The sequence below is a fragment of the Rhinopithecus bieti genome, unplaced genomic scaffold (assembly GCF_001698545.2).
Source record: "Rhinopithecus bieti isolate Rb0 unplaced genomic scaffold, ASM169854v2 scaffold_51968, whole genome shotgun sequence".
In the NCBI taxonomy this organism is placed as follows: domain Eukaryota; kingdom Metazoa; phylum Chordata; class Mammalia; order Primates; family Cercopithecidae; genus Rhinopithecus; species Rhinopithecus bieti.
This window is the reverse complement of record NW_016820949.1, coordinates 422,164-433,038: the sequence shown is the minus strand read 5'-3', so window position 1 is coordinate 433,038 and position 10,875 is coordinate 422,164. Positions and strand designations below refer to the sequence as shown.

The 10,875-nt window shown below is 34.7% G+C and overlaps 1 long non-coding RNA gene across 1 annotated transcript in view; it reads left to right on the top strand.

Annotated features, from left to right (window-relative positions):
- Nucleotides 1-549, top strand: part of LOC108520630 (uncharacterized) — a 3,941-nt gene extending 3,392 nt beyond the window's left edge. Inside the window, exon 3 of the long non-coding RNA XR_001882948.1 lies at nt 386-549. This is a non-coding gene — a long non-coding RNA (uncharacterized LOC108520630). The remainder of the gene's footprint in view (nt 1-385) is intronic.
- Nucleotides 550-10,875: the final 10,326 nt, after the last annotated feature.

Below are 10,875 nucleotides of genomic sequence, written 5' to 3'. Positions count from 1 at the left end.
TTTTTTTTTTTTTTTTTTTTTTTGGTCACTCTCTGGTATAATGATTCTAAGACTTATAGAAAGAATAAGGCAGAAGAAAATGGATCTTGAAATCTGGTTTACAGGAACCCCTGAAAGCTCACAGAAAAATTTCAGAGTCTCATATATCTGTCACATTTATAATAATTAGCTTTTACTTCCTTTATATATTTTTTGGATTATTTTTCATATAAAGCATCTCCATGATATCATTAGAAGAACTGTCACACTTAGCATTCACTATGGTATTTTGTTGATTTGGGGGGAAATGTAAATTAGTAGGCTATACATGGTACAGATGCATATTCATAAATCAGTTTCTTTTAAGACTCCTGACCTTTCTCACAATGCCTTCTGTTCTTTTAAGCTTGAAGTTATCTATTATCCCATTAAACACATGATGCCTACCACAAAAAGTAGATAATATGATATATATCCATATTTCATTTACTCTTGGAATATAAACTGCTGGAGGAAAAGTGAAAGACTGATTAAACAAATATCTCCCAATTGCAAGGAGTTCCTACAAAACTCAAGGTAAGAAAATTCACTTTTGAAAAGATTGAGACTAGAATTGCTAAATCTTACAACTTTATCAACTTTATAAATATGTGGCAACATGATTTATCCAAACATTATTGCCCACGAAAAATTCTAGAAATTTAAGACAAAACAAGAACACTAGCATAGAAAATTAAAGCAGGAATAAGTGAGAACATACAGTGTTTGGTTTTCTGTTCCTGTGTCAGTTTGCTGAGGATAATGGCTTCTGGCTTCATCCACGTCTCTGCAAATGACAAGATCTCAAATCCTTTTAAGGCTACATAGTGTTCCATGGTGTATATGCATCACATTTTATTTATCCTGGACACAGGGAGGGGAACAATATACACTGGGGCCTGTCAGTGGGTAGGGGTGAGGGAGGGGGGAGGGAGAGCATTAGAAAATATAGCTAATGTATGCTGGGCTTAATGCCTAGGTGATGGGTTGATAGGTGCAGCAAACCACCGTGGCACATGTTTGCTTATGTAACAAATTTGTGCATCCCGCACATGTACCCCAGAACTAAAAATAAATAATTAAAATAAAAAAGAGTCAGGATAAATTACATTTTACTCAACTTATATTAAAATGTTCAATTCTACTTTATTTTATTTTATCACATTTATTCAAAATAAAATTTTAAAATTTCCCTCTCCTACAATTTTAACCAGCTATATATAGTCTTATAGTTTTGTCAAAGAAAACACATATTTTATTCCATGGCTGAGTGGCTATCAATAAATTCAATGGCTTTTGATTGTATGAATCAGATGCATACGTTTCTGCTTCCCTACTTTGCACCTTCCACCATATCCATCTACATATCTCGCTCACAAATGTCACAAATTTGCAAACCTAAGTCAGAGTTACTTTTGTCATCTTCCTTCAGTCTTTGAAAACGGCATCGTATGCACTTCTACTTTTTTTGTGCTGTCAATATTTCAGATCTTAACTTTTTGTGATCCCTATTGTCTTCTTGTTTTAATGATCTCCAAGTACAATGAGTCACAATTTATACAATATGCAAATACAAGGACCAGACTTATTCTATCTATCAAATAGGCACAAAGAAGAGAACCCTCTGCTGTGAACTGATTGTGTCATCTCAAAATTCATATGTTGAAGCCTGTTTCCCAGTGTGATGGTATCTGGAGATGGAATCTTTTGGGAGGTAATTAGGTCATGAGTGTGAAACCCTTAGGAATGGGATTATTGCCCGTAGAAGGACACATGCAAGACAGCTTGCTCTTCCTCTTTCTGCTATCCAGTATGTGAGGGCACAACAAGAGAACAGCCATCTACAGAACAGAAAGAGTGCCTTCCGCAAGAGCCCAATCATGCTGGAACCCTGACTTCATGCTTCCAACCTCCAGAACTGTGAGAAATGTTTGACGTTTAAGGCACCCAGTTTACTCTATTCTGTTACAGCAACCCAAACTGACTAAGACACTCTCATCACAATAATTCACATAAGAGGAATCGTAGTTGAAGAGAAATTTACCTTACTTTTTGAGTAGTAATAACACTTTTAGAATACTACATAAATTTTGATTTTATTTATTTTCTTCATAGCCTTCCACACAAAATTTATAAATGTCAGATATTATTAGGAGCTCAACTATCCATAGTACTGTATTTAAAATAAATAAATACAACAGATCATGGAAAAAAAATTAGAGGTTTCTATTTCTGTTTCTCAGGATCTTTTGATGACTGAAATAATTGACAAATTCTATTCTGATCATGAAAATTGGCTATGAGTGTCCAACGTACTAATATATACATGATCTGGTCTATATTGCTATTTATAAAAACATAGCTAAACCCTCAAACTAAATCTGTGACTGACATTAAATTATTTTGTAATTTATATATGTGTACTCCCATGCTAAGAGCTACTAAGTGATTGAGAGGTGGTTTATCGACAGATAAAAATCATATGGCTCATCATATTTGTATTCTTTCATATATATATACAATTCAGAAATGTTTTAAACTTTAATTTCAAAAACTGTCACTTTACCATTATTTAATAGCCATTGGGAAATTTAATTATAACCTTAGCGTTTTATGATGGAAAGTATCTGGTATCAATAAGTGCTTATGAAAACAAATGGAGTCATGTTGGTGGAATTTACCTGTGCAGAAGGATTCAAATCTTCAACTACAGAAGCATAATTAAATTAAACTTACTGAGTAGTTTTATGTACTAGACAATAATTTCTAGCACTGGAGCATATTAAGAGGATGACTGGAATAGCTCACTGTCTATTTTTTCAAAGGACATTAAAAGTGACAGAAATCCTGAAACATAACTTGGCTCCTTTTTAGATTGTAATAAAATAGAACTAGCAGTTGCTCAGATATTTATTCAAGAGTAATTGTAGCTTCTGTTTCAAATTGTAATTCTTTTCCTATCCTTGAACAGCCTGGAAAAAAAAACAAAAAAACAAAAACCTCCTTTATAAAAAACAGAAGATTGCATTAAAATAAACATCTCAATTTACACTTATTATCAATATCATTTTTATTTCTGATATTAAAATCAATTTATGAATAAGTCAATATTAGAGGATTTTAGTCTTAGAGACACTAAAAATATATGGAGACTTCTAAGTTTCAAAACATTTGTCAACTGAGGCCATTTAATACAGATTTAAGCAGGCTGGCTTTCTAAGCTTCCTAAGGAGAAATATTGTTTCAATGGATGTAAAACATGTGTTTTGGTGGGGAAAAAAAAAAAAATCACTCCAGTAATGAGGATGGTAAGTTTAGATCATGGAGCCTAGAAGTCAAAGCTTAAATTTGCCTGAGGTTTATTCAGTGTGCCAGTCATTGCTGCACTTGTTTTTGTGGAATTCTAATTTGAGTTGCAAAGTGAATTATGCTTCCATTGGTAAAGTGACAGAGGACATGAGAGAATGTGTTTGGTCATGGATGGCATGAAACCTAAGGATGTCCCTTCTCCAAAAATAAAATATGATCCTATCATAGGTAAAAGAGTTCCTGAAATGAGGGGATAAATGGGGAGGAAGGAAGAAAAGGGAAGTAAGGGAAACTCTCTGGCCTTTCAAAGTAGAGAGAGGTCAAATTTAAACTTCTTCAACATTCTTTAAAAATCCAAGGTCTTTATTCTCCAAGGCAGTGGTCAAAATGAGAAAAAAAAATAGGAAAAGAATCCAGCTGCGGTATTCATTTTTAGCCCAAAGTAAATAATCATTGAGCAGAAGTTTCTTTTCCACATATTACTGGCTTTCAACATATATACACATATAATGAAGAGCACGTGAAAGAAAGCATGGTGTAGCCCTCAGCGGTCAAGCCAACACCTCTGTGGTTCTGGATTCCAATCCAGTGGCCACTGCTTACTGCTCACACGATATTAAAAATGACTAAAAATCACTTCTATATTTTACAGAACCTTGTTTTCATAAAAGCCATGGAATCTCATAAGCAATAATTACTTAAAATATCTTACGGTTTTACATAGTTAACCTTACCCAAACCATCACAAACTACCTCAGCCCTTGGCAACTGTTGACATTTAAGTCTGTGGCATTTACCAGTGGGCATAAAGTTTGTTATAGCTTGGCTCTTGCTTCACTCCTTCCATAATGGCTGCTTGATTTTTCTAGTCAGACTTAAATAGTTTAAGTGACATTAGATAACATCAAACAACTCTCTTAAAGACAATATCGAATTGTCTGTTTTTTATTCCTTCACATAAGTTCATTTAACAAATACTTATTTGGCAACTTTTGTGTGTCAAGTCCCAAGTTAGACATTGGTAACAAAGTAGTAAAGAAAGATTTCCTTTGCCCTCAATACCCATAATAAGTCATGCATTTGTGTGTATGGGTATGCAGGGTGTGCGTGTATGTGTGTGTGTGTGTGTGAGAGAGAGAGAGAGAGAGAGAGAGAGAAACTTAGGAGTGGTAAGAGTTAAATCATCACATTTATAATATATCATTATAAGCCCTGGCAAGCACTGTGGAAGAAAAGTAAAATGTACAATGAAAGATTATAAGGTCTCATTTAAATCTGTGTACATCCAAAGTTACATCACTACATACCTCCTATTGATGTTGTTTTGAATTGACTCAGTGCAATTTTATCTTAGGCAACTTTTTTTCTTTTGCATTCCTCTATTCCCCTTTTAGACAACTTCCTGAACTTTCTTCTAGAAACCAGTGTATCTGCTACTCATAGCTTCCCATCCTGATGCTACACAGGATCTGAATATGAGTTCATATTTCTGACTTCATCAACAAACTGAGGTTTTATTCCCTCCTTTGCTTCTGGTGGTGGTGATAAGAATTTTAGTTAATGATGTGATTTGCTAACTCCTTGTTAGCAATAGCTTAATTCTTTATAAGTGATGACAAAATTAGCTTCAGGAAATACAAAGGCTTATGGGGAATATTTCAGGCAAAATAGAATCTTGATGTTCCCCTCAAAATAATAGAGCAGAGGAAATTGCCAATTCTGGTCCCAATTTGGCTAAACTTAAACTAATGAATTGCTCTTTTCTATGTAATCCTAGAATTACACCACTGAATAACTCAATTTTCTTTGGTCTATTATCACTTTTATCAGGGATGTTTTCCATTTAAACCAAAAAAGATCCCATTTCACAAGAACATTCACGTGTAGTTCTTTCTTCTTGGAGAAAAAAATTTTGTCTGTCTTCATTGTAATTTGCAAATTTAGCATTTAAAAGTGAGTACTAGAACTTGATAGATTAGCTGACTGAAAGAACATTTATTGAGCACTGATTATCTATTCTAATTTTCATGCAAAACAATTATGTCTGTAATCCAGACTTAGTTTGTTATTAGTGGCTGTGACACCTCATAAAGATATACTATGATGGATTTTCATTTTCCTATTTGAAATATGAGATATTTAACTAATGATCCCTATGATCACTTTCAAATCTAATAGTCTATGTTCTATCACATTACAAGTTTTTTTGTTGTTGTTGTTTTGTTTTTTCAAATCTGAACTCCTATTACCAGGCTTACTGTATAAACTGCTATACATATAAGCTTAAAATTGAATGTAGTTTTGTGGCAATTATAACTAAGATTATTACATTATTTAGGAAATCTAGAACATTTACACACGTAAACAAAGTTCAGTTGCTTAGAAGAAAAAAAAAAAAAACTTCTCCTTTATATATGGTTCTGATGTTAGATGGACTCTCTTCAGTCAATGTTTCTTGTGATTCAAACTTGAGAATATGTGACTATATAATTGTTTTCCAAACATCAGTTATTTATTGTGTAAGTAGACATATGTATAATTATACAAACATGACCTTTGTGTTTTCTTGCTTGGGAGGACAGAATGGAGAGGTGGGGTGGTGAGAAAGGTTTATAAGATTAACTACTAAATAATATGTTAAAGCTAGAACTCCAAATCCAATTAATGTCCAAAGTAGAGTTAGTATATTTTACCTTTCAATCCTCTCACATTCTCAAAGCCAAGTAATTTATTAAGGCATTCTACCATAATTATACGACTTATATAAAATAATGTAATAAGTGCAATTTGGGGATCTGAAGGTAAACCTCTTTTGTAAACTAATGGCTTTTAATAAGATGTAAATTTCTTATAGAAATGTAATACCTTTAATTTGAGAGTAGAGTAATAGAAAAAAACACAAATTAAATTTCTTGTTTGCTCATGTAGTTATGATTACTATCAGAAAAAAATGTGGTATTCAATAGTTATTCCTTAAAGAACTGCAGTTTTATTGAGAATACCAAGAAGTCCAGGGATCTGGACAATGTACACATCTTAGAAAAGACAGAGCCCAATTTTGCTCAAAAGTAAAGAGAGAGCAAGAACTGTGATGATGAAGTCTTTATTATTTTGCTTAAAATGGAATCTGTAAGAATCTAAAAAAAAATTCATCACTGACAATTGTTTAGAGAGGGGTAATTTCTTAATATAAAACAATTAGAATACTTGTTGTTTCTTTTATATTTTGTTTTATAACTTATTCAACCAAAATTTGAAAGGATATCTAATGATTATTTTCTTAATTGTATGAAATTAAGAATATTTTTGAAAATATTCGAATTAGAAAGCCCAAGACTGAAAGTATTATTCTACTGCAAGAAAAAAAAATAATCTCTATTGTGAACTAAGTACTTGGAATAGAAGATTAAATAACACTTGGTGGGTTCCTTTGAGAAGCTGATAACCTTGAGAGTAGAACTGACACAAATAGATATTTCAACAAGACATTTTGAGTCCTAAATTGTACTGTAAAATATAGGAAAGATGACCTTTTATAGCTATGTAGTTTTATACAAATTGCTTAAATATTGGTGCCTTCATTCCCTTGTCTCTAAAATTGGAATGGCATTAGTAACATCTTCTTCATGGCCTTGCTGTTAGGTTTAAATTAGTTAATACACATAAAGTACTAAGAAGAGTGTTTGATATAAAAAATCACTCTATAAATCTTATTTATTGATTCTCCTCAAATCACAATTTATATAAACCGTTAGCAAGGTGCCAGCCACTTAAGAAAAACTCAGTAAACATTAGCTAGTATTTTAGTCTAATATGGAAACACAGATTTGGCCTCTGGGTTAATAACCAAACTCAAGAACACTTGCTTTATTTCAATGAACTAGACACATTTTTAGTAAACAATTATTTGGCTTGTTATGCAGCCATTATATATATATATTTTAATTGAGACAGAGTCTCGCTCTGTCGCCCAGGCTGGAATGCAGTGGCGCAATCTCTGCTCACTACAAGCTCCTCCTCCCGGGTTCACGCCATTCTCCTGCCTCAGCCTCCCTAGTAGCTGGGACTACAGGCACCCTCCACCACTCCCGGCTAATGTTTTTGTATTTTTAGTAGGAGACGGGGTTTCACCGTGTTAGCCAAGATGATCTCGATCCTGACCTCGTGATCCGCCCACCTCGGCCTCTCAAAGTGCTGGGATTACAGGCCTGAGCCACCAAGCCCAGCCCAGCCATTATATTTTAATATGATTTTACTATGAAAACACAAGACAAAGAAGAAATGGAGCATTTTTTATGTGTGTGTAACAGGTTATTAATATAAAAGTTGTGAAAAATTTAATTGTACAAATGCTAGTTACAATACTCAAAATATGTCACATTGAGAGCTCTAGAAAGTGAGCAAGAAAATATAAGAAATTGTGGGTGCCTTGGCAGAGGGCTTTGCTGTGAATCTCAAACTTACCCAAAGCTTCTCTGCACCTCAAGTCTAGTGAAAGAGGCTGATGTCAGACTCTCACTTGATTAATATAAAAAGCAAGGGATGGACTGGCTAGCTGCTGATGAATGAAGAAAGGAGTGGTTGCCTCCTTAGGACTGTCCTTAGTCAGATGAAATGATGCCTGAAACTTACCCACAAACCAGATGCAAGTTAGGTGCTAGAGAGAGCCAATGGAGCTGTCTTAGATTGAAGAGTGAGCAGGACTCAGCAAAGGGCACTGAAGGTTACTTGGAACTTTGAAAAGAGTCAGTAAAAAGCTAGGGGAGAGTACTCACCTCCATCAGTGTAACTACAAGAGAGTGGCCCAGCTGTGAGTAATGGCAGAGGGGCTATCTCGAAAGAGCCAATGAACACGCCCCATTAGAGTCAATGAGCAGTCAGTATATGACAGTATAAGTCCGGTGAGATCTTTCCTATTCTCCACCGCTTTCCTCCCCACTGTCCTCAAACTCTGAGGAGGTTAATACCCGTAGAAGATGGGGAACAAGATAATTAAGAAAGAAGCAGACCTTGCTCCCTTCTCTGCAACAGGTATCTAGACAGAAATAGACTCTAAACAGGAGAAAGTAATTGCAACTTAGAATAGTTGGACAGTGTGAGATCACATGCAAGTGGATATTCTAATTCTGAAATGAAACTATATCTTGGAACTGAAATTGATTAAAATACTTTTTTTAAAACTTAATAGTGATTAGAGAAATCATGAGATATTTTAGTTTTGTTTCTGTTTTCATTTAGGTGCAAGGGTTAAATAGCCCACTGAGCAATGTTCAAATACTTATAAAACAATACACTGTTTTATAATAACATACGTGAAATTATGCTTCTTCAGTTTATTAGTTATATTAGCTGCAGAGAAATATGTATTGGGAAAAAAAAAACATAGCTCCATTTCTGTGGAATGCTTTCATAAACCCTTATCTTCTCGGTAAAACCAGGGAATCACCTTACAAAATAAGAATCTTTTCTTTTCATTCTTTGCAAAAATAATTTCACATTATAAGAAGTAAATTTTAACAGTTATCTATAGTGAGCTACAATTGATCAGATCTTGCTTTATCCTCTCAGTCACTGGCTTTCTGGAAGCCAGTTTTTTTTTTTTTAATTCATTTTCTGTTTAGTTTTTGTTGTTGTTGTTTTTAAAACAGGGTCTCACTCTGTACAGAGCACTCCAGCTCTGTGCTGGTGTGTAGTGGAGCAATCATGGCTCACTGCAACCTCTGCTTCTGGAGGTCAAGTGATCCTCCCTCCTCGGTAGTTGGGACTACAGACATGCGACACCATGCTTGCTAACTTTTGTATATTTTGTAGAGACAGGGTTTCACCATGTTGCGCAGGCTGCTCTCAAACTCCTGAGCTCAAGCGATCCACCACCTCAGCCTAGGAAGCCAGTATTTAATGCTCAAATACAAAGGGCAGTATTTTCTAAGAAGGAGATTTTTAATATTAAAATTAAACATTTTAATATTAATATTTAAATGTTAAAATTAAAATTTTATTTAATTTTTCCCAAGCAAGAGGCATTTTTGTTCAAATAATATTCGAGTATTTACTTTGAGGCAGAACATGGGCCAAGACCTCAGGATATAATCGAAAACAATAAACAAAACATCTCATCTCATTCCTGCTCTCCTGGAACTTAGATTCACATACAGGAGGAAAGAAAAAATAAATAAATTGGTGAATGAACAATTTGATGTCAGTTAATGATAAGTACAATGATCAACATAAATCCTGAGTGATATGATTAGAGAGAGAGCAAGCTGGATACCGAAATAAACAAATTAGAGACAAAACCAACCAAACAAAAACCTTCAAACTAACACAAAGGATAAATGCCTGAGAGGATGGATACCCCCTTTCCCAAGATGTGATTTTTATGCATTGCATGCCTGTATCAAAACATCTCATGCACCCCATAAGTATTTATATATATATACTGTGTACACAAAAAATTAAACATGAAAAATTGTAAAACTGGCTGGCAACGGTGGCTTACGCCTGTAATCCCAGTACTTTGGGAGGCTTAAGTCAAAAGTTCAAGAACAGCCTGGCCAACATGGCGAAACTCTGTTTCCACTAAAAATACAAAAAGTTAGCCGGGCGTGGTAGTGAGTGCCTGTAGTCCCAGCTAGTTGGAAGACTGAGGCAGGAGAATCGCGTGAACCCCGGGGGCGGAGGTTGCAGTGAGCCGAGATCGCGACACTGCACCCCAGCCTGTGCAACAGAGGAAGACTCCATCTCAAAAATAAATAAATAAATAAATAAATAAATAAATAAATAATAAAAAATAATTAAAATCATGCGTAGAGCCTGATTTTGGATGTTGGTGATGTTTTGAGAGAGGGATCACAGGGTTAGTTGAATGTTCAGTAGAGGAAGCAGCAGGCCAAGGTAGCCCACTTCATGGAGTATACAGAACATACAAAGGCCCAAAGAGGAGGTGAGATAAAATGAGGGAACACACACACACACACACACACACACACACACACACAAAGATAAAAGACTAAAACTTTGAAAGGAAGCAACGAAACCAAAGCATCATGTCTAGGAATAATAATGTTTGTGGAGTAGGCATTGCATTATGTGAGGGGAGAGTCAAAAGGCATTTTCTGTTAATGCAGACAGAAAGAGGGAACTGCAGCCATTGTAAACAGAGTGCCATGGAGCAAAAATGGGGACAAAACAATGACTGGCATAAACCTAATCCCTTTAGACCCACAATGTGCTTTTGAATGAGTGAGATATTTTGCTTAAAATACAATTCACAGTTAGTGTTTGTATATTTTACCCTTAGTAATTGTTTATTACAAGTGAGTATAGTTTTAGCATGCTAATCAGAAAAATTCTGCCTTTTTTAAAGCCTAAATTAAAAATCCCCAAACTGATATTATCTGTAACCAAACTGTTTGAATTCAAGTGGAACATAAAGTCCATATGGAATGTACATTTGTCCCAAGCTGAGACCAACACTACTGATTTGGCCTCTCTGCTTTTGTCCGTGTGGAATAGAGAAAGAAGCTATTACACAGCTGCAGTAACAGA